The 24436-nt window shown below is 38.0% G+C and overlaps 1 non-coding gene across 1 annotated transcript; it reads left to right on the forward strand.

Annotated features, from left to right (window-relative positions):
- Positions 1 to 13720: 13720 nt before the first annotated feature.
- On the forward strand, positions 13721 to 13827 carry LOC141675481 (small nucleolar RNA R71). Its single transcript, XR_012556131.1, has one exon. It is a non-coding gene; the product is annotated as a small nucleolar RNA R71 (small nucleolar RNA).
- Positions 13828 to 24436: the final 10609 nt, after the last annotated feature.

Raw genomic sequence — 24436 nt, forward strand, 5'->3', positions numbered from 1 at the left:
AAATTATAAGAAGTGATAATGGCACTGAGTTCAAGAATTCAATCATGGAAGAGTTCTGCAAAGAGCATGGAATAAAACATGAATTTTCTGCACCTGGAACTCCACGGTAAAATGGAGTTGTAGAAAGAAAGAACAGGACTCTCATTGAAGCTGCACGAACTATGCTTGATGAAGCAAAGCTGTCAACCTACTTTTAGGCTGAAGCTGTGTAGACTGTTTGTTTTACTCAGAATGCTACACTAATAAACAAGCATGGAAAAATACCATATGAGATGATGAAGAAAAAGAAGCCAAATCTGAAATACTTTCATGTATTTGGTTGCAAATGTTTTGTTCTTAAGACTCCTCCTGAACAGCTGTCAAAATTTGATTTAAAAGCTAATGAAGGAATTTTTGTTGGATATCCACTTTCCACAAAAGCCTTCAGAGTCTAGAATTTAAGAACAAGGATTGTCATGGAATCTATCAATGTATCTTTTGATGTTAAGAAGATTACTAGACTTGAAGATTTCAATGATCATGATCAGCTGAGATTTGAAAATGAAGATTTAAATTCTGATTCTGTAAATTCTGGTTACTTAAATCCTAATCTTGTAAGTTCTGACGAATTAAGTTCTGATGTCATTGAAACTATGGTAACTACTCCAAGGGAAAATGCACCTGTCTAGGGGGGAGCAAGCTGAAGATCCTACCACAACTCAAGACTCTCAAGAAGCATCAGAACCTGTCACTGGCTCTTCAAGTTCTAATTCATCAAGTTCTGATGAGCCAAATTCTGATAATTCTAAAAACTCTGATTTTTCAAATCCTGAAGTTTCCAACTTAAATTTTGAAGTCTCAGAGAGCATAACTACAAGGGGAGCATCAGAAAATGCTGATGGAGACAGCATGAATCATGGGGGAGGATCCAGTTCTAGAGAACAACTTCCCTCTGCAAGGAAATGGACCAAATCACATACACCAGACTTAATAATTAGAGATCCTGAAGCAGGTTTCAGAAATAGAACAGTAACATCAAATGAATGTCTCTATCATTCTTTTCTATCTCAGACTAAACCAAAGAAAGTGGAAGAAGCTCTTCAAAATGCTGATTGGGTGCAAGCAATGCAGGAAAAGTTAAATGAATTTGAAAGAAATAAAGTCTGGACCCTAGTGCCAAGACCAAAGAACGGATCCATTGTTGGCACAAAATGGGTGTTCAGAAACAAAACTGACAGTGATGGCATAATTATAAGGAACAAAACAAGGCTGGTTGCTAAAGGTTACTCTCAACAGGAGGGTATTGATTATGATGACACTTTTGCACTAGTTGCTAGATTGGAAGCCATAAGAATCTTTTTTGGCTTATGCTGCTCACAAAAAGTTTAAAGTCTTTGAAATGGATGTGAAAAGTACTTTTCTCAATGGAGAATTGGAAGAAGAGGTATATGTTGAATAACCTCCAGGCTTTGTAGATTCAAAATTTCTAAATCATGTCTACAGGCTTGATAAAGCACTTTATGACCTTAAGCAAGTTCCAAGAGCATGGTATGAGACTTTAGCTCAATTCCTTCTGGAAAGTGGATTTCACCAAGGTACAATTGATAAAACACTATTCTACCTCAACCATGGAAAGGACTTACTTTTGGTACAGATATATGTTGATGATATCATATTTGGCTCTACAAATGCCAAACTCTGTGAAAGGTTTTCAAAGCTAATGCAGTCAAGATATCAAATTAGTATGATGGGATAACTTAGTTATTTTCTGGGACTTCAAGTCAAGCAAAATGAAGAAGGTACTTTCATAAATCAATCAAAGTACATCAGAAATTTACTCAAGAAATTTGGAATGTAAGACAGTTCAACTGCATCCACTCCCATGGCCACTGCAACCAAGTTAAATAAAGACACTGGTTCATCAGTAGATATTACTAACTACAGAGGTATGATTGGCTCTTTACTCTATTTAACTGCAAGTAGACCTCATATCATGTATGCTACCTGTCTTTGTGCAAGATTTCAGGTTGATCCAAGAGAACCTCATCTAATAGTTGTGAAAAGAATTTTCAAGTACCTCAAGGGTATAGCTGATCTAGGATTGTGGTATCCTAGAGAATCAAATTTTAAGCTAATAGGTTACTCAGATGCAGATTTTGTAGGATGTATAATAGACAGGAAAAGCACTAGTGGAAGCTGCCAATTTCTTGGAGGCAGATTGGTTTCTTGGTTTAGCAAGAAATAGAAATCAATTTCCACATCAACTGCTGAAGGAGAATATATTGCTGCAGGAAACTGTTGTGCACAGATTCTTTGGATGAAGAATCAATTACTGGACTATGGGCTAGAATTTTCTAAAATACCTATTTACCGTGATAATCAAAGTGCTATTGCTATGACAGGTAATCTAGTTCAACACTCAATGATAAAGCACATCAGCATTAGGTATCATTTCATAAGGGAACATGTGATGAAAGGTACAGTGGAATTACATTTTGTTCCAACAGATCAACAACTAGCAGATATCTTCACAAAACCACTATGTGAAGCTACTTTTACAAGACTGGTAAATGAACTTGGAATGGTTTCAGGTTCTTTCTCTAAATCTGCTTAGTTTTTGTTCACATACATCTTTACAAATTGTCTTATCTTCATGTAATATGTGCTTAAATTGTAATACATTAAATACTGATTGTTATCTGATGTGGATCTATATACTCTGATAGTATTTTGAATGTTCTGTGACTATTCAATCCAATGAGGATAACTGTGCTAGATGCTGACCTAGTAGTCTTTAACATACTAGAAATCCCATGTTTGAATTAGTTGTTTATGTGGAAATTCATTAACACAAGCAAATTCTGATGTTGAGCTTAGTCAAATTTACTTTGTGTATCTTATTACTAAGTCACAAACTAGATTCTCGCTTCTTATCTGTCAAATTCTGATGTCAGTAAATCTTAAGGATGAACCACATGCTTGATAAGCCTCACTTATCTAAAGAAAAGAAAAGAAAAGAAAATTGAAGTCAGGTACTCCTTTGAGATCTAGAGTAAATATGTGGAAGGGAAGACCCAAGTGCATTGCTGGTATTAAGTTATATGCATTAGAAAAGCAAATAAATTTTTCTCGATGACTTTTCACATTCTCTGATTACTGGAGAAATACTCTAATAATAGCATAAATTGTGATAGCAGTTGTGACTCACTTACACTGAGAAGCCACTTTAAAAAGGAATTTCAAAAGATGCATAAAATGAGCACAATCAGTTGAGGTGGATTCTTGCATAAATTTATTCTATAGTAGACTTCATTATTAGTGATAGATTTTAAGCACTTTTCTTAGTTATGTCTTATTTATAAGATGTACTGAAGTTTATCAGACTTTAATCTTTATCTGATATTTTGCTAAATGAACACACTCTCAGTCCATATGAATAATGAAAATTACTATGGTGATTAAGTTATTTTTGACAAAAAGTTAAGTGTCATTTGCATAAATTCTGAGGACAAGTTTCTGATGGAAGTTCTGATGATTAAACTCTGAAGAAACAAGTCAGTATTTATATGAAGAATCACAGATACAAACATTCAATTTTTTAGTACAGAAGCCATGTTCTGATGACCATTAAAATATGATAATAGTCAAGTTCTGATATTAAATCATGATGCAAACTCTGATGCTTACGTGGAATTATTTATTTACTTGACTTATTTGTGGTAAATTCTGTAACGGTCATATTTTATCAGAATATAATTAGGTGAGAGAAAAACAGTCATAATCATTTTGTAAGTGGGAAGCGAGTTGTCCTTGAAATACTGCATGTGCACATTTATTACTGCGTATTACCCGTGCCCACTAATAATATTTTGACTAATGATATGCTGTCAGGTGTCTAAAGTTTGTTCTGCTTCAATTATAACAGTTGTCAAAAAAGAGAGTATATATATGAGAGTTAAAAGATTTTATAATCTTTTACCTACTTTTCTTTCTCTAATCTCTCTTATTCTCTCTCTCTCTCTCTAATATTCTCTGAAGCTATTTTCTTACATGCCTTTTATCAAACACCTTGTGTACACTCTATTTTCTCACTTATTTTTCACAGAAATGGCACCCAAATACATCATTTTCAATGGAGCTAAGTTTGTTCCTAACAACTACTTGGCTATTCTGAGCAAGGATGAAGCCCCATCAAAACTTCACTTCATTCAAGACTTTTTGTCTCGAAGTGAAATAGGTTATGCACTAACCCAACCTGAAGCAATCTCAGGGACTCAGGTGCTGGATTTCTGGAGGTCAGGAGTTTATGATGATGGTGGTGCTAATGGGTCCCCAAACATTATATTTACAACAGGGGAGGATGCCCATGTAATGACTTTAGCCACAGTTCGACAAGCACTACAATTTCCAGAAAACTGTAGTTATTCAACAGTTGAGGAGCCAGCTCTTCAATAGCTAATGGCCAATTTGGACTATGAGAAAACTTTGGCAAAGCTTGGACAACTAAAGAGACCCCACATCAGGAGGGAGTGGAGTTTCTTCTTTGATTGCATCACCAGAACTTTTGCAAACAAATGTTCAAACTTTGATGCAATTCCTATCCTAAGTCAGCAAATTGGGTATGCTCTGATTACTCAATCTCATTTTGATTATGCTACTTCTGTACTAGGATTCATAGGGGATAGGATGACAGAAGATAGAAATACTGTATATTTTGCAAGATTCTGTCAACTTATTAACAGCTTTTGTAACTCTGATGCACCCCAATGTTAGGGCGAAAACATGCACTAATATTCACGCAAGTATACGCGTTCACAAGTAATATAGAATACTTTCTAGTTCGTTCCCTCAGAGACTCAGACTAAGTTATTGTCTAATTAAACTCACTCACCAATGTATGATTACTTCTCAATGTTAAGATAATAACACTTAAAATTGTTGATTAAATATTAACTATAATTAACTACTTAATTAACCACTTAACTAACACTTTAATTTATCAATAATAAAATACTCATGAGATCACAACTTCATTATTACTTCCTTCTATAGCCATTGTTATTACCTTTAGCATGTGACAGTGATGACATTAATCGAATAACACGAAACTGATAAAAGCCAACTTTCATTGTACTAATACCATTCTACCAAGCATCCACAATTAAGATAGAAGTTGAATAGTCATCAATTATGTTGAGTTCCTATATGTCTACAGAAATTGACAACACAACGATTTAAGCACAAGTTATTCCTTTTGATTACATAGGACAAATAAAACTGTTAGAATTACCCACTAATCATGCACATCGTACATGAACCTATGCTAGCATGGCAAGTTCTAAATCTCAAGATCCACCGTCGCTTCACAAGAGATTAACACCCTATCTTATATGTTCGCGACGCACATAAGACGAATACGCACAACCAATACTAGATATCATTCAATCATCACACACTAAAGTATTAAACAATTAACTAAAGAATTCCATAATAAATCCGTTGCAACCCCATGATCACGATTAGCCCATAATAGAACTTATCGCCATCATGGGTTCATATGAAATCATGATAAACAACACAAGAAAATAATAACTAAACTAATTATATTAAAACAGAGTACGTCACAAGAGTAAATAAGTTAAAGCAAGAAAACTAGCATCCAACGTTACAACGAAACAAGAATCATAAGAATATATGCTTCCTCTTTGCTGCAGTGTGCTAAATCGGTCTTCTTCCTTATCTCCTTCGCTTTTTGCGCAAAACACAATCTAAAACATAATCTCCTTCTTATTCTCTATGAAAACGTCTCAAATCTACTTATATAATAGTCCCATAAAACTCAGATTACATAGAAGTTGGAAGCCAAACAGAAATAGAAGTCTAAAATAATTCAGCTTTTTCCCCGACCCTGCGCGGCCGCTCAGCATTTCTGCGCGGGCGCGCAAGGTTGCTGCGCGGCCGCTCAGCATTTCTGCGCGGGCGCGCAGGACCCTACTGGAAAAATTCCAGGTTTGCTCCGTTTCTTCGCCGTAATCTGCCCGTTCTTTTCCTCTCGCAATGGTGAACACATGCCAAGGCTTATTCTTGATGATTCCTCCTCCGAAATACAACTAATACCCTGAAATGCATAAACACTAGAAAAACGCATCAAATACACAAAATACTTGATTTCAAGACACCAAATTAAGCCATTTTAAGACGTTCTAAGTGGTATAAAATGCCACTTATCACACCCCCAAACTTAAATCGATGCTTGTCCTCAAGCGTCACAGACTCAAAACAAATAAAAATATGCATGAATGCAATCTATATGAAAATGCAACGATCCCCCTTACTACAATTAACCAACCAAATTGTCACGCCTCAACGAATGCAGTTAGACACTAAAGATCAATAAACTCATGCAAACGGACATACAGCCAGAAACGTGGTGTGTGCAAATGCTTAACAGATATGCTTCGGAACTAGACCAATTACTATGACTAGACTATCCTCAAGGCAATCCTACGATTATACAAAGAATAAAAATTCTAGGCACAAAGTGATATACAACACTACAAGAACTCTGGAGCTTACTACGGAATCGTGCTTTTTATTTACAACTCAAATGCTTATTTGACCGTGCAATGAGTGAGGTCCACAAAAGACTTATACAATGGTATCCATGTAACGAGCGTTAGGTTAGCGGATCCCAGACTCTAAAAGCCTTAGGTCACTAGGCACAAAGTCCCCTAAGAACTTAATAACTCGAATACCAAAGAGCCCACTCTTGATCAATTATGCAAAAAAAAAAAAAATTTCTTTTCTGAGCAAGTGCGTTTCGCTCCATCTTGCTCAACCCTAGACTACTCGCATAACATGTGAGCCGGCTACTAGCCATTTGACGCTTAGCCACAACTAGCAACAAATTCCATTTTTACTCCATTTTTTTTCTTTTTTTCATGCCTTTACCACTAAGAACCTATTATCAAATTCTAAGCATAATAAATAGATTATCCTCGAAAATAATCAGATCATAACAACAATCTAGCCCTTAAGCATTCTCTAAGACTTAGTGAAAATACAAGTGCTTCTAGCATGCATATCAACCTACACAACTTAATAACACTTTAATGCTATCACTACACTCGCATCAATATCACACTTCAGTCGATAAATCATTGCAAAAGGGATCATGGTATATGCATGAGCTATATGATATGACAAATAAATAAAGCTGTATAAAAAAACTATATGGCAAAAATTATGCAACTATATGAACTAACTATCATGAATATGCAGCTATATGACACACACAAAATATTCCTTAACTACCACCCCCAAACTTAAAATCTTCACTGTCCCCAGTGAAGGTAGTAGAAAGGAACACAGGGTATACCTACTCGGAGTCATCATCATCATCACCCTCAGTGGGTGGAGTATCAGGCGGCGGGTATGCAGAGTCCTCACCAAAAACTGGCCACTGGATATCAGCTCCAAGGCCTCGAAAAGCAGTCCCTAACGCAAGGGTGAGCTCCTGAGCAAACCTACTCTGCGTCTCATACATGGCATCCATCCGCCGTGAAAGCCTCCTATACTGGGCATCACCCATCCCAGCACCCTCCTGAGCTCTCGAAGAACCAGCCTCACCACGCCCTGGCCTAGCCATAGTAGCACCTCGTGCTGGACGCCCTCCTGGAAGACGATAACCCAACCCATGCTCCTCAGGCTCACCACCGGTCCACTCCCGCATCCCATTCAGAGTGCCAGAATCTATCGGAGCTGCTGGCAACTGCAACTGCTCATGAGCCGGCCAGTTCACTCCTACTGCTCGGCATAGCTTCGTAACCGTGGATGCATAAGGGATGTTCATATGCTTTGCTCCCCTCAAAAACTTCAGAATTCCTTGGTAGATAAACTCACCAAGGTCCACATAGTATTCCTCATTCAGAATTCCCCACAACAACTGTGCTCTCTCAACTGTGACCTCGTGTGCATGTGAAGAAGGCAAAATATTAGCACATATAAATGCATTCCATGCACGGGCATACCTGTTCATGGCGATCGCCGGAAAGTGACGATACTCATTATTGGCTGGACTGCGGTTCCAAACTGTGCCCGGTCGACAGAGAGTCGTACAAATCAAATCCAAGTCAAAATCCTCAGCAGTCTTTTCATTCCAGTTCTCCTCCTCGGGCTTTCTCTCTCGCTGTCCAATCACACGGCGAATCACCGCAGGATGATAATCAACCGTCAGCCCACGAACTACAGAAAACCCATTCTTTTCAGCCTTCGCGTTCGCGTAGAACTCGCGAACAACACTCATCGGTACTGCTTCGGGTGACTCACAAAAAGCTATTCACCCCTTCTCTGCAATCATGGGCAACAACTCACCATCCCTCCCTGATGGTAAAAACCCCCTCTCCTTCAGAATCGGCTTCCCCAACAGCCTACTGTACTCCTCCTCCGCAGCTCTGTCAGTTAACCGAGGCCTTGCAGCAGTACCCCTTGATGAATCAGCAGTAGGAACTGTGCTGCTGCTGTCAATAGTGCGTGCTCTCTTGGGTGCCATTGATTTGTGAATAAAAGTGTATAAGAACTGATTTTTGATGTTTATGAGAGGGTTTAAGTGTAGGAAGTTTGTGGGAGATATGTAGGATATGTGTATGTATATATAGTGTGTGGAGTAGGTTAAATTAGATTAGGAGTGGGGTTGAGGGATAAAATCATGGGGTAATGGGAAAAGAATTTGTGGGTTTATGGGCTGTGATGGGTTTTTGTGTTTTTGTTTTTTTTTTTTCTGAACTATAAAAAATTTTCTGGAACTCGACCCCTGCGCGGCCGCTCAGCATAGCTGCGCGGGCGCGCAGAGGGTTTCTGGAAAAAAAAAATTTCAGCCCCTTTTTTCTGATTTTTTTGTGTTTTTGGATAGGTTATTAACTTCTAAGGGTTCCTGTAACAACAATTCATGGGTTGCCTCCCACGCAGCGCTTCTTTTTCGTCATTAGCTTGACGTTCCGTACCTTTCTCAAGTAGTCAACAAAATGGCACTAACCACCTCTCGGTTTGCCATGTCCCCATAGTAGTGCTTCAACCGCTGACCGTTAACCTTGAATGCTTGGTCCGAATCATTCTCAAAAATTTCCACCGCTCCATGTGGAAACACAGTTTTGACAATAAAAGGTCCATACCACCTTGATTTCAACTTCCCAGGAAAAAGTCGGAGCCGAGAGTTGAATAACAGAACTTGTTGCCCTGGCACAAATAACTTAGGATGTAGATTTCTATCGTGCCACCTCTTCACCTTTTCCTTATACATTTTGTTATTCTCGTACGCTTGCAGTCGAAATTCATCAAGTTCATTAAGCTGAAGCATTCTTTTCTTACCAGCTGCATCTAAATCCAGGTTCAATTTCTTCAATGCCCAGTAGGCCTTATGCTCAAGCTCCGCCGGTAGATGACATCCCTTACCGTACACCAACTGAAATGGTGACATCCCAAGTGGAGTTTTGTATGCTATTCTGTAAGCCCAAACAGCTTCATCGAGCTTTAAAGACCAATCCTTCCTTGACGGACAAACAACCTTCTCTAGAATGCGCTTTATCTCTCTGTTAGACACTTCCGCTTGACCATTTGTTTGCGGATGATGGGCAGTAGCTACTCGATGATTCACATTATAACGCTGCATCATAGAAGTGAACTTACGGTTGCAAAAATGCGATCCTTCATCACTTATGATTACCCGAGGCGTTCCAAACCTTGTGAAATTTGCTTATGAAGAAAATTTAGCACTGCCTTTGCATCATTTGTCGGTAAAGCTTTAACTTCGACCCATTTTGAGACATAATCGACTGCCAACAAGATGTACTGATTATTGCAAGACGAGATAAAAGGCCCCATGAAATCGATTCCCCATACATCAAAGACCTCGACTTCAAGCATCACATTTAATGGCATCTCATCCTTCCTTGACAAATTTCCCACTCTTTGGCAACGATCACACCTTAAAACAAACTGATGAGCATCCTTGAACAAAGTAGGCCAGAAAAAACCTGCTTGCAGAATACGAGCTGCCATCTTCTCACCTCCATAGTGTCCACCATAAACCGTGGAATGGCAGTCTCGTAATATCCCCTCCGTCTCACAGAACGGGATACATCTCCTGATGATCTGGTCAGCTCCCTGTCTAAACAAATATGGTTCATCCCACATATACCACTTCACCTCATGCAGAAACTTCTTCTTTTGAGCGGATGTCAAATTAAGCGGCATTATATTGCTGACAAGATAGTTTACAATATCTGCAAACCATGGTTCTTCCTCCTGAATTGCAAACAACTGCTCATCCGGAAAAGATTCATTGATTAACGTCCTATCTTGTGAAGTAGAATCGGGATTCTCCAACCTAGAGAGATGGTCAGCTACTTGATTCTCAGTACCTTTTCTATCTTTGATCTCTAACTCAAATTCTTGAAGTAAAAGCACCCAACGAATGAGTCTCGGCTTCGAATCCTTCTTAGAAACCAGATAGCGAATAGCTGCATGATCAGTGAATACTGTCACTTTCGTACCAAGCAGATAAGATCGAAATTTCTCAAAGCCAAAGACTATAGCCAAAAGCTCCTTCTCAGTAGTGGTGTAGTTTAATTGGGCCCCATTTAAAGTCTTACTCACATAGTAGACCACATGGAAGATATTTTTCTTGCGCTGTCCCAGAACAGCACCTACCGCATAGTCACTCGCATCACACATCATCTCAAACGGTTCTGTCCAATCTGGTGTTGTAATAACTGGTGCCGTGATCAAACTCTCCTTGAGAGTCTCGAATGCTGCCAAACATTCATCATCAAATTTGAAAGGCACATCTTTCTCAAATAAGTTGCACAACGGCTTAGATATCTTTGAAAAGTCCTTGATGAATCGCCGATAAAAACCCGCATGACCGAGAAAACTACGGATTCCTTTCACCGAATTAGGTGGGGGAAGATTTTCAATGACTCCCACCTTGGCCTTGTCCACCTCCAGACCTTTGCTAGAGACCTTATGCCCAAGGATAATGCCTTCACGCACCATAAAATGACATTTCTCCCAATTAAGCACCAAATTAGTTTCCACGCATCTTTTGAGTACGGCGCGCAGATTATTCAAACATTCATCATATGAGTGTCCAAAGACGGAGAAGTCATCCATGAACACTTTGACGTTATTTCCAATCATGTCAGAGAATATAGCCATCATACATCTCTGAAAGGTGGCCGGGGCACCACATAACCCAAACGAAACTCTACGAAAAGCAAATGTGCCAAATGGACAAGTGAAGGTAGTCTTTTCCTGATCCTCTGGTGCAATACAAATCTGATTATACCCGGAATAACCATCCAGAAGACAAAAATACTCATGTCCCGCCAATCTGTCAAGCATTTAATCAATGAATGGGAGAGGGAAGTGATCCTTCCTTGTGGCTTTGTTCAATTTTCTATAATCCATGCATACTCTCCATCCTGAAACTGTTCGAGTAGGGATGAGCTCATTCTTTTCATTTGCGACCACAGTGATACCTCCTTTCTTAGGTACACATTGCACGGGGCTCACCCACGAGCTGTCAGAAATAGGATAAATGATGCCTGCATCTAGCCATTTCAGAATTTCTTTCTTCACCACCTCCTTCATGATCGGGTTCAGTCTTCTCTGATGTTCCACAGTTGGCTTACTACCTTCCTCTAACAGAATTTTATGCATACAATATGAAGGACTTATCCCCTTGATGTCTGCTATGGTCCATCCTATAGCCGATTTGAATTCTCTCAAAATCCTTAAGAGCTTGTCTTCCTCACTACCTGAAAGGTTAGCTGAAATATTAACAGGTAACGTAGATGAATCACCTAAAAAAGCATACCTCAAGTGTTCAGGTAATGGTTTGAGCTCCAAGGTAGGTGCTTCCTCTATTGATGGTTTGAGCTTCTCTTCAGCATTCTTAAGGTCAGAAGTACCAAGAGATTCAAATGGTATGTCGAGCTTTCGCTTCCATGGAGAAGCGTTCAAATATTGTAATTGCTCGTTGCTATCTTCATCATCGCTGTCAAAATCCCCCACTAAGGCCTTTTCCAATGCATCAGACATTAGCATATGATCGAGTTCCGAAGTAACCGCAGAATCAATCACATCCACTTTTAAGCACTCCTCATCTTCTGTAGGGAATTTCATTGCCTTGAATACGTTGAAGGTCACATCCTGATCTTCGACCCGCATAGTAAGTTCCCCTTTTTGCACATCTATCAAGGTACGGCCAGTAGCCAAGAAAGGCCTCCCCAAGATTATGGGAATCTTCTTATCTTCCTCAAAATCCAGAATAACAAAATCAGCAGGAAAGAAGAGCTTATCCACCTTGACGAGCACATCCTCAACTATGCCCCTTGGGTAAGTAATGGAACGGTCCGCCAATTGTAGCGACATGTATGTGGGTTTTGGATCAGGCAGATCCAGCTTTTTAAAGATCGACAACGGCATCAGATTAATGCTTGCTCCCAAATCACAAAGGCACTTGTCAAAAGTTAGATTGCCAATAGTGCAAGGAATGGTGAAGCTTCCTGGATCTTTCAGTTTTGGTGGTAACTTTTGTTGCAGAACCGCGCTGCATTCTTCCGTGAGAGCAACAGTTTCAAGGTCATCCAGTTTCATCTTCCTTGAAAGAATAGTCTTCATAAACTTCGCATAACTAGGCATTTGTTCCAGCGCCTCAGCGAAAGGTATATTGATGTGAAGTTTCTTGAACACCTCCAGAAACTTCCCGAACTGTCTATCCAGCTTTTGTTGCTGTAATCTCTTAGGAAAAGGTGGTGGAGGATAGAGCTGTTTCTCCCCGGTATTAGCCTCAGGCAGAGTGTGTTCAACAGTAGTCTTCTTTGGTTCCGCCGCTTTCTCCTTTTGCTTAGATTCTTCATCTCTAACTTCAGCTTCGACTTCTTTTGCCTTTTCAGCATCAGCTACTTTTCCAGACCTTAAGGTAATAGCCTTGACTTGCTCTTTAGCTTCCTTCCTGCCTGGTACTTCCGTATCACTGGGAAGAGTTCCAGGTTGACGATTGAGCACTGCATTGGCTAATTGACCGATTTGATTTTCCAAGGTCTTGATAGAAACCGCCTGACTCTTGCACAACAGCTTAAGTTCCTCAAAATCAGCACTAGTAGGTGCAGCTGCACTTCCCTGTTGAGGATATGATTGCCTTGTAGCATACTGCTGTGGTTGCTGGAATCTAGGTGGGTTAAACTGTTTACTTACTCCTTGCTGATATGTTGGCTGAATAGCATTCTGATTATTCCCCCAGCTAAAATTTGGATGATTTCTGTTGTTAGGATGATAGGTCGCTGGCACAGGCTGCTGTTGTCGCTGATAATTATTCACATACTGAACAGATTCGTTGACAAGAGAACACTGATCCGTAGCATGAGAACCTGCACAAAGCTCACAAACCATAGCTATTTGATTAACTCCATACGTAGCCAAAGAATCAACCTTCATTGATAGCGCTTGGAGCTGGGCTGCAATAGCGGTGGCTGCATCAACTTCCAGAATACCTGCTACCTTGCCTGACGTCATCCTCTGAGTTGGGTTTTGATGCTCATTTGCAGCCATCGTCTCGATAAGATTATACGCCTCAGTATAGCTTTTAGCCCATAAGGCGCCTCCAGCTGCTGCATCGAGCATGGGCCGAGATTGGGCCCCCAAACCATTATAAAAACCAGTGATTACCATCCAATCCGGCATTCCATGATGTGGACATTTTCTCAACATTTCCTTGTAGCGTTCCCAAGCCTCGCACATAGATTCTGTAGGTTGCTGCGCAAACTGAGTAAGAGCACTCCTCATAACAGCAGTCTTTTCCATTGGATAAAACTTCACCAGAAACTTTTGCGCAAGATCTTGCCACGTAGTGATGGACCCAGCTGGTTCAGAATGTAACCAGTCTTTAGCCTTATCCCTCAGTGAGAATGGGAAAAGCCTCAACTTGATAGCCTCATCAGTCACGCCATTATACTTAAAAGTGCTGCAGATCTCGACAAAATTCTTTATGTGCATGTTGGGGTCTTCAGTTGCCGCTCCTCCAAAAGAAACAGAATTCTGCACCATCTGAATAGTGCCCGGCTTGATTTCAAAGGTGTTAGCTTGAATAGCCGGATGAAGGATGCTTGACTGAATGTCATCAATTTTAGGCCGAGAAAAATCCATAAGAGCTGGATCAGCTTGAACAATACGATCTCCCATGTTTACTAGTTCTTTCTGCTCAGTTCCTGAATCCGAATCCTCAAAATCTAACTTCTCCGGAGTATCAAGAACTTCGTCTTTCTCCTCAGCTGTATCTAAGGTCCTCTTGCGAGCACGAGAACGAGTTTGCATAAACGCTTGCTAAAGTACCTGAAACACAACCGAAAAGAGTAATTAACTACTACGTCCTAATCACTGAGTCCTAATGACCAATGATGGTAAGTACATAAACTAAACAAATACGCCGAGTCCCCGGCAGCGGCGCCAAAAACTTGTTAGGGCGAAAACATGCACTAATATTCACGCAAGTATACGCGTTCGCAAGTAATATAGAATACTTTCTAGTTCGTTCCCTCAGAGACTCAGACTAAGTTATTGTCTAATTAAACTCACTCACCAATGTATGATTACTTCTCAATGTTAAGATAATAACACTTAAAATTGTTGATTAAATATTAACTATAATTAACTACTTAATTAACCACTTAACTAACACTTTAATTTATCAATAATAAAACACTCATGAGATCACAACTTCATTATTACTTCCTTCTATAGCCATTATTATTACCTTTAGCATGTGACAGTGATGACATTAATCGAATAACATGAAACTGATAAAAGCCAACTTTCATTGTACTAATACCATTCTACCAAGCATCCACAATTAAGATAGAAGTTGAATAGTCATCAATTATGTTGAGTTCCTATATGTCTACAGAAATTGACAACACAACGATTTAAGCACAAGTTATTCCTTTTGATTACATAGGGCAAATAAAACTGTTAGAATTACCCACTAATCATGCACATCGTACATGAACCTATGCTAGCATGGCAAGTTCTAAATCTCAAGATCCACCGTCGCTTCACAAGAGATTAACACCCTATCTTATATGTTCGCGACGCACATAAGACGAATACGCACAACCAATACTAGATATCATTCAATCATCACACACTAAAGTATTAAACAATTAACTAAAGAATTCCATAATAAATCCGTTGCAACCCCATGATCACGATTAGCCCATAATAGAACTTATCGCCATCATGGGTTCATATGAAATCATGATAAACAACACAAGAAAATAATAACTAAACTAATTATATTAAAACAGAGTACGTCACAAGAGTAAATAAGTCAAAGCAAGAAAACTAGCATCCAACGTTACAACGAAACAAGAATCACAAGAATATATGCTTCCTCTTTGCTGCAGTGTGCTAAATCGGTCTTCTTCCTTATCTCCTTCGCTTCTTGTGCAAAACACAATCTAAAACATAATCTCCTTCTTATTCTCTATGAAAACGTCTCAAATCTACTTATATAATAGTCCCATAAAACTCAGATTACATAGAAGTTGGAAGCCAAACAGAAGTAGAAGTCTAAAATAATTCAGCTTTTTCCCCGACCCCGCGCGGCCGCTCAGCATTTCTGCGCGGGCGCGCAAGGCTGCTGTGCGGCCGCTCAGCATTTCTGCGCGGGCGCGCAGGACCCTACTGGAAAAATTCCAGGTTTGCTCCGTTTCTTCGCCGTAATCTGCCCGTTCTTTTCCTCTCGCAATGGTGAACACATGCCAAGGCTTATTCTTGATGATTCCTCCTCCGAAATGCAACTAATACCCTGAAATGCATAAACACTAGAAAAATGCATCAAATACATAAAATACTTGATTTCAAGACACCAAATTAAGCCATTTTAAGACGTTCTAAGTGGTATAAAATGCCACTTATCACCCAACTAGCAAGTGAGTTGATTTCACCATTTAAACTTGCAAAGAGAGCATTTACTGACTTATTGTCTACTGATAATAGGAAATCTGTTTTGAGACCCCTCCAAATTCCAAAATCAGTCAAACAGTTTTTAGTAAACTCTGACCCAACCACATACACTGCTCAATATCCTGATGTCCAACCAACCCAACCTCCATCAGCACCTCCAACCACTACACAATCAACCACCTCTCAACCTCAACCAACTCAACCAACCATCAGAACATACTTCCAACCAGCTCAATCCTCACAACAACAACCATCAGCACCTACCATCAGACCTTCATCTTCCAGGCCTAAGAGGGCAAAGTCTGTTCCTAAATCTCCACTAAGGAGAAGAGGGATGATTCTCAGGGATGAATCTGATAGTGAAGAAGAGCAAGTACAGGTTCATGCATCAGAACCTGTGACTGTTGAAGCTGAAAATGTGGTTTTTCAGAAAGAAGCTGAAGGGTCAACCCATCAGAATTTAGATGCAGCAGAGGGTTCAGGTACTTTGAAGAGGAAAAGAACTGTAAGTTCTGATGATAAAGCAACTCCTTCACTATCAAGGATATTAAAGAAAATGAGAGCAAGAAGGCACATGGCTAAGCCTCCACAGAGAATACTGAAGAAGTTGAGGAAGGGGATCAGGAATCTCTGATCTCATAGCCAATTGTACTTGAAGCTTTGCCATCTCCAACTCAAGCTCAAGACACGACTCAAGATACTGTGCTCACACCTCCTGTCTCTCCTATTCATGACAAAGCTACAGATAATGTTAAAAAAAAAGCTGCCAGTTCTGAAATAGATATTCACAATCTGAATATACCAAATGTTTTTTATCTGGAAGCTCAAACACCAGCAGCTCAGCCATCTACAATCAACTCTCCAATCTTAAATGCTGAGACACCAATAACACCTATTCTGGAGATAAATTCTGATGATCAGAATTTAAATGAAGTTGTTCTAGAATCTCCAGTTGCCTCATATACTCTAGTACTGTCAGAAGATAATGAGTCTTCTTCAAGTTCTGAAGACAGTGTTTCTGTTGATACTCCAGCTCCCATTCTAGGAAATGAGGCACTTATTGAGAAATTTGTTGAGCAAGCTGCTCCTATTCCCTGGGAAGATACTCACAAAGGTGTGGAGTGGACCAAGAAGTGGAATGAAACTGATTTCATTCCAAGCTCCAAAGTACTGACAGACCATTTGGAAAAGCTGATGAGTTGCTCACAAATTCTGATTTCAAGACACAACTCAAAGTCACAGCTCTGTCTACCAAAAATCTTCAAGGTCTCCACTCTGCTACTCATGAAAAGGTTGACAAACTTCTTGAAAAGGCTAAAAAGCTGGATATGGAGACCAAGCTTGATAAAAAAGAGGTTTATCAGACCTATTTCTGAGAAAGTTGAAGCCATTGAGAAGATTCAAGAATAGCAACATGCCCAAATCACTGAGGTCCTGCAGAATCAAGCTTCTCAAAAGGCTCAATTGGATGAAATCCAATCTTCAGTAGAACTTCTTCTCTCTCTCCTACTACCTGATGATGCCAAAAAGGGGGAGAAGGTAAGTAAGTCCAAATGCTCAATCACTCAGATACTGAATGTTAGGTCACACACACTGTAGAAGGGGGGTTAAATACAGTGTTTACTATAATCAAATCGAATATAAGAACTCAAGTAACAGAACACGGATTTTATTCAACACAATAAACTCTGTTACAAAGAACTGTTCTCTCTCAGTGATGAACAAATTATCACGAGAGCTGTTAGGGTTATAATGAATAATAATCTCGATTAAGATAACACTTATAGTGTAAACCCTATGTCTGTGTTTATATACTACACAGTTATAAGATAATATTCTAATTGATATCGAATATAATTCTGCTTCCTAATATATATCAATCAGTTATCTTTTCTTCTAAGTATTCTATTTCTTATAGAATTCTTCTTCTTCATTCATATCTCTTCTTATGTTTGTCTCGATCTTCTTTCCTTCAATCAGCTGCTTTCCTTATCTGAATGTCCTCCTAAGTCCTGATATTATCTCCTGATAAATATCTTCTGATATCCTAAGTTCTGATAACTTAAGTTCTGACTTCAGTATAAGTACTGATTTCCAGTTAAGTACTGATTTGTCCTGTTAAGTAAGATCTGAAAACTAAACACAAATCATATTAGACATGACATCACAAATATATCTAACAATCTCCCCCAACTTGTAAATTAGCATAATATACAAGTTCAACAGATATTTGATGATGTCAAAAACATTAAGTACAAATGCATGAGAATTTAACTAGATAACTACAACTTACAGTCCTTGTAGCTTTATCATCCTTAAAGTCTGATTTCAGCTTCAGTCTGTATACACTTCAGAATTTAAGCAGTTGTAGATCTTTGACTTGGCTTCAATTTCTGATCTCTTTGATATCAGGATTTGTTCTGAGATAATTCTTTAACAGACTTCTCTCAACATATTCAAGTTCATTAATCGTCCTCCTTTTTGCTTCTTTAAGCTCTGCAGTATCTTCACCAGTTTGAAAGATAGCATATCTGAGATCATTTATTTTTGCTTTCCTTATATTCTGATCCAGTCTGATGACATAGGCTTTATCAGACTCTGGATTGAATTTAAGTCCCTTAATACCAAGATATGTATCGATCTTTGCAGTATTAGACTTCATTTCAAAAATATCTCCACTGTGAGATCTGTACTTAGGACAGTATGGGATGTCAAACTTTACAGAGTAAAGCCTCTTCTGTCTTTGAATATTTGACTTTAAATAACCTGCAGTACCATCTGTTGATCTGTTTTTCACTTGAAGTAGATATAGAACATGTTCCAGTTCTTCAAAATACTTCAATGGAATATCATTCTTCCTGATCTGGAATACCCTTCCATATGTCATAAAGTATAACATGACATCTTCTTTTAGCACAAAGTGGTAAACGATTTGTACAGATTCAAGTTGATTCAATCTCTCAGGAGTTGCACCTACTCCTGGTTCACTTAAGGAAGTTGGATCATTGGTAGTGTTGTGTATTCTTTTCTCTTTAGAACTACCCAATCCTGATTTGTCTCTTGCTTCCTTTCCTTGAACAACTCTTGCTTCAAAACCACTTGATGTAGTCTTCAAAGGTTGAGTCTGTTGAGCTTTGATATAACCAGGTAGTAGCATCTTTAAAGGTTTAACATGAGCAATGTCAGAGGTTAATGTGACCTTCTTCTTATCTTCTGATATCAAGCCAACTTGAGCTATGTCAGAGGTTGCTTACTTCATTTGAATATCAGAACTTACTACATCTTGACTCTGAACAACTTGAGCCATGTTAGAGGTTGATTGAGAAATCTTTTTTTTCTTCAGAGTAAGACTAGCATCTTCTTCATCAATTATTTCCTCATCCATGATTGGCTTGTATACCTTTACAGGTTCACCAATTTTTTCTTTGCCCTTGGATCTAGGATCTATCTCCACTTGTGATTTGGCTTTGGTTGCCTCAGAATCTAACCTTTCTTTTATCACAATGCCCTTAGGCTTTGGTGGCTTCTTTTCAATGACTTGAGCTTTAGACTTTGAGTTGACATTTTCTGCTTTAAGTCTAGCTTCTTCTTTCTTTAGAATTTCAAAGTCCATTCCAGGATTTTCTTTGAGAAATAATCTCTTTGAAATTTCTTCATGAAGCTCCAAATGTCCAGTAGAACTTATCCTTTTACCAGTATCAGAACTTATTTTTCTCCCAGTATCAGAACTTGTTCTTTGACTTGTAGTTCCAGTTTTGCTAGATGTAAAACCTTTGCCTTGACCATGACCTCTACCCATTCCAGAGTTTCCCTGGCCATCATTTCCATCATCCTTACCCTTCAGTGCTTGAATAGATTTTCATTTGGACTTAATCACTGTAACAACCTAAATCCGGGGTCAAGATTTGGTGTCACGAAACAATCTTTACATAAAATAAAAGAATATTCAATTAACCCCTTGAATCCGGATCGTTTACAGGTTATGGTATGAAACAAGAATCTAACCTTCTACAATTTACAATAACTTATTTACAAGTGAAAATACCTTCGTTCTAATGCTCCTGTCATATTCTTCTAACTTCTTCAACCTCTCGTAGTGGATATTTCTCTAACTTCTGCTGTCTATCAAAGTATATGTCTCTGGCAGAAATAAGAATTTACAAAGCAAGAGTGAGCCAAAAATGCCCAGCAAGTATATAATTTGATTTTCAAGCATTAATACCAAAGGAAAAAAAACTTCAGGACAAAATCTTAAAAACAATTTTAAACAATTCTATTTATTTGAGTGAGTGGAGCGAATAACCGTTGGCTGTCACCAGCCTTTAACTATAAATCCAAAAATGATAAGCGATTCCCCATTCATCTCCTAAATCAGGGTTTTGTCCGGTTTTGGAATCATAAAACCTTTCGAGAGAGAGAATGCCGTTAATGGCGATCAACAACAAATTAGACTGGACACTAGTTCACACTTATATCCTGCTGATTAGTCAGGATACAGTGCAGATCTATACCTCCCTGTATAGATCCAGTCGGGTCCCCAGGCTTCACGGCCCATCTCAAGGCACCGGTCATGTCCCGGTCCTTAGGATTAAGTAAAACTCAATACTCAAAATATCACTATCCAGCCCGTGGAGTATTTTGATATCAAATCATTTTGAATTCAAAACATCCCAATTCAGGGTTCGCAAATAACCCGAAAGAATGGGTATTTGCTCGAGAGAGCAATCGAATTATAGGAACAATAATGAAAAGAACATGCATAATAAGAGTAATTGCAGCGAAATGTAAAATATTTAACTATTCTGAACTTAGAATAGGAACGAAGAAATATTTGCAATATTTAAAAGAAAGTTTGGGAATACTTGCAGTATTTAAAAGAAAGTTCGGGAATACTTGCCTCGATAAGCTTTAACCCCTATTATCGGTCGACTTTTGGATTGCCTTGAGCGTTTGGCTTCATCGTCAAACCATTATCTTATCCTGGATACAATCCTATCCTTCATGTCCTTCGATTGGAATCTTGTTGAGTCTGATAACTAATCCCTAGATCATTCCTAGTCTAACGTCACGTCTCGGGTCTTCCGACTTGGACCTACAGGGTTGAAATACCCTAATTCAGATAATCGTTTTGCTTAACATAACACCACTATCCTATTCTACCCTTACGATTTCATAGCCCAACTCTTATTTATATGTATTACTGAAATACACATAGCAATTATGGTTCACATCTTCGAAACTCGGTTTGGTGTTTATTTTCGGAAAATACATATACTCGTCATTTTGAAAAATAGGGTAATCGAGTATTTATGAAGTATTTTGTCTCAACCGCACTTAAGTTCATATAATATAATTATATATGGTTATTCGACTCTCCGATAATTGCGGGTTACACTCCCGTATTTTCGGAATCAATTTCCCGAAAATCGGACAAAGTCTCCTTTGTTTATCGGCATACCCGTCGAAATCAACTTGACATCAATCACAACAACAACGCAACATCAGGCAATTCATAAATCCATTTATCAATCCCATCCACCGATATAAATTCACTCGTTTCACTACTACACGTAACCAGGCTTTACCTGTACAATCTATGTCTGGCTTTGAATGCCTCGAACTATGTATGTCTATCATAAAAGATACCATTCAACCATCTGATAATATATAACTATCTATTTTATGCATATTCTTATCGTCTACCCACCCGTTAATAACAGACAAAGGTCCTATTTTAATCAGATAATGTCTGAAGGACACGTTGACTCATAATTCACATAACACGTATACATAAGGCATATAATCATGTTATTCATATAACACGTAGGCACATTATTCATGTAGCAAATAAGTTGAATTGTCAAAAGGTAGGTCTCGATACGTTCAGAATTGAAATCGGGTCAAGAGAGTATTCAAAGGTCAAGGATTGACTTAGAATGATTCACAAACAAATGACCATTTGATACAAAAGATTTTTAGGTTTCAAAAGTATTTTTATTAAAAGCAGGACATTTTTCTGAGTCTAGAGGCGTTCGTTTCGTATTAAACGGACGAACGGTCTATTTATTATGAATTAAATAAGAATAATTCAATTAATAATGATATTATTTGACTTAAATATAATTAACTAAAATAAATAAATTAATTAATTAATTAAATCCATAAATAATTAACTAAAATAAATTATAAATAATTAAATCAAATTTAGATTATTTTTTTGAAAATAATAAAAGAAAATAATTTCCTAGAATTAAAAATAATTCAGCTAATTATTTAGAATAATTAACTGAATTTCTTTTGAATTAAAAATATATTTTTAGAATTTACAAATGATTTTTGAATTATTTTTAAATCAGAAATTCAGAAACACGTTATGGAAAACAGAATTGGGGGAGAAAGGATTAAAACCGGGTCAATAATGACCCAATCGGGTTGTGAAGATTCAAACCAGGTCGGGTTTGAATGTTCACCGGTTTCTGGGAATTCCCCAGATTCCGGCGAACTTCCCCGCCGCCGGTTAAATCTCCGGCCACCCCCCAAAACTGCTTAAAATCACTCGGTTTGAATACCAATCTTGCTCACAATCATCTCAGGAATACAAATAACGTAACAAACAGAATCAGCGATGATCTAATCATCGATTCCGGTCTAAAACCGAAAAAAGTCCGGCGACTTAATCGGAAAAATACGACTCCAGTTGATTCTAAACCAAACACGACGATATATATCTTAAAATAAAGATGTTGATACCTACAATCAATCCATAAATTCATAATCAACAAACAATCAGTGATTAATTCAGAAAATTGGTTCAAAATTTCCGAAAATACACGAACTCGCCAAACAACTTCTAGGGGTTATAGTCATCGATTCTATATATCAATCGATTGCAAATCATGTAATAAAGCTTATTTAAGCATCAAATTCAATAAACGATTCAAGAACAAGAAATCCCCAAATCGAGCATAAACCCTAAAATTACGAATTGAAAAATTACCTATCGTTTGATGATTCTGATGATGGATTATGAATGAACAGATCGAGAGCATCGTTTTGGTTACTAGAACATCAAAATCTGAAGTCGGCATCACCTTCAAATTCGAGTTTGATTCTCAAGAACGTCAGGAACAATTTTTCAGAGAATATCCTGATTTGAAAAATATTTTTCTGATTTTTTTGTATAATTAAATAATAATTAAATAATGGATAATTGATATTTATAGTTATATAAAAATAATACCAGTTGGATCGTATTGGATCGATAAATAGGTTACTTAGCCGCTAAGTAACTGCAAAAATGATCCAATTCGATACCTGTTTTGGATAATTATTAAAACCGGGCTTCTTATAAAATACTTTATACGAAAATAATGTGATAATATCCCGTCTTTCAATAGTACAGGTTTTATTGGTCTATAAAAAAATGATTATCGTATCGAAAATTTTATACCGAGACTCGTGCGGATCAAACCGTACCTCGGATCGAAAAAGTCAAAACATGAAAAGTGTTCAAAATTATCATATTCGGTTAGGAAGGAGTTTTCGGAAGAGTTTCGGGTTGTAAAAACGCAAAAACGGTTGAAGTGGGACGATTTCCGATTCTAAAAAGTAATTTTATAATTACGTAAAAATAATCATTATTGATTCTATAAATTCTTATAAAATCACATAACATTCCAAAAATTACCAGAAAAATACCAAAGCTATCTATATTTTATTATGGATAATTAAAGATTAAAATATCTAAATTTTATCAGAAATAAACATCCAAATATTAATATCAATCATCAAATAATTCACCAAAATTCACATAATAATTATTTATTGATAAAAATAATTACATAATATTTCCCGGACGTTACAATCACTTTCTCCCCCTTTTTGGCATCAGCCGGTAAAAGAAGAGAGACAAGCAATTCCATTGAGGATTGGATCTCATTGAGTTGAGTTTGCTGAGAAGCTTGATTCTGTAGAATTTCAGAAATTTGGTCTTGTTGCTTCTCCTGAGTCTTTTCAATATACCCAATTCTGTCAAAGGCTGGCTTGAAAAATCTAGTCTTTTCCAATTTTATATTCATATTTTGCTGGATCAGAGATTCTTGAATTTTATTCACCTTGTCATGAGTTATGGAGTGTTGACCTTGAAGGTGCCTAGTACTCATTGCAGTAACTCTAAGTTGTGCCTTGAAATCATCATTTATCAGCATTTCATCAGCTTTGGCAAGGTGCTCAGCAAGAATTTTTTCAGAAGGAACAAAAGTAACTATGTTCCACTCCTTAGTCCACTCCTTTCCTCTATGAGTTTCACTCCAAGGTACTGGTGCATCATCTCTAACAAACTTCTTGATTAAATCAGCTTTACATGGAGCTTCTTGAGGTGCATGTCCAGATGGACCATCTGCATCAGCATCTACATTCGTAGCAGCTTCACCAG

The sequence above is a fragment of the Apium graveolens genome, chromosome 7 (genome assembly GCF_009905375.1).
Source record: "Apium graveolens cultivar Ventura chromosome 7, ASM990537v1, whole genome shotgun sequence".
In the NCBI taxonomy this organism is placed as follows: domain Eukaryota; kingdom Viridiplantae; phylum Streptophyta; class Magnoliopsida; order Apiales; family Apiaceae; genus Apium; species Apium graveolens.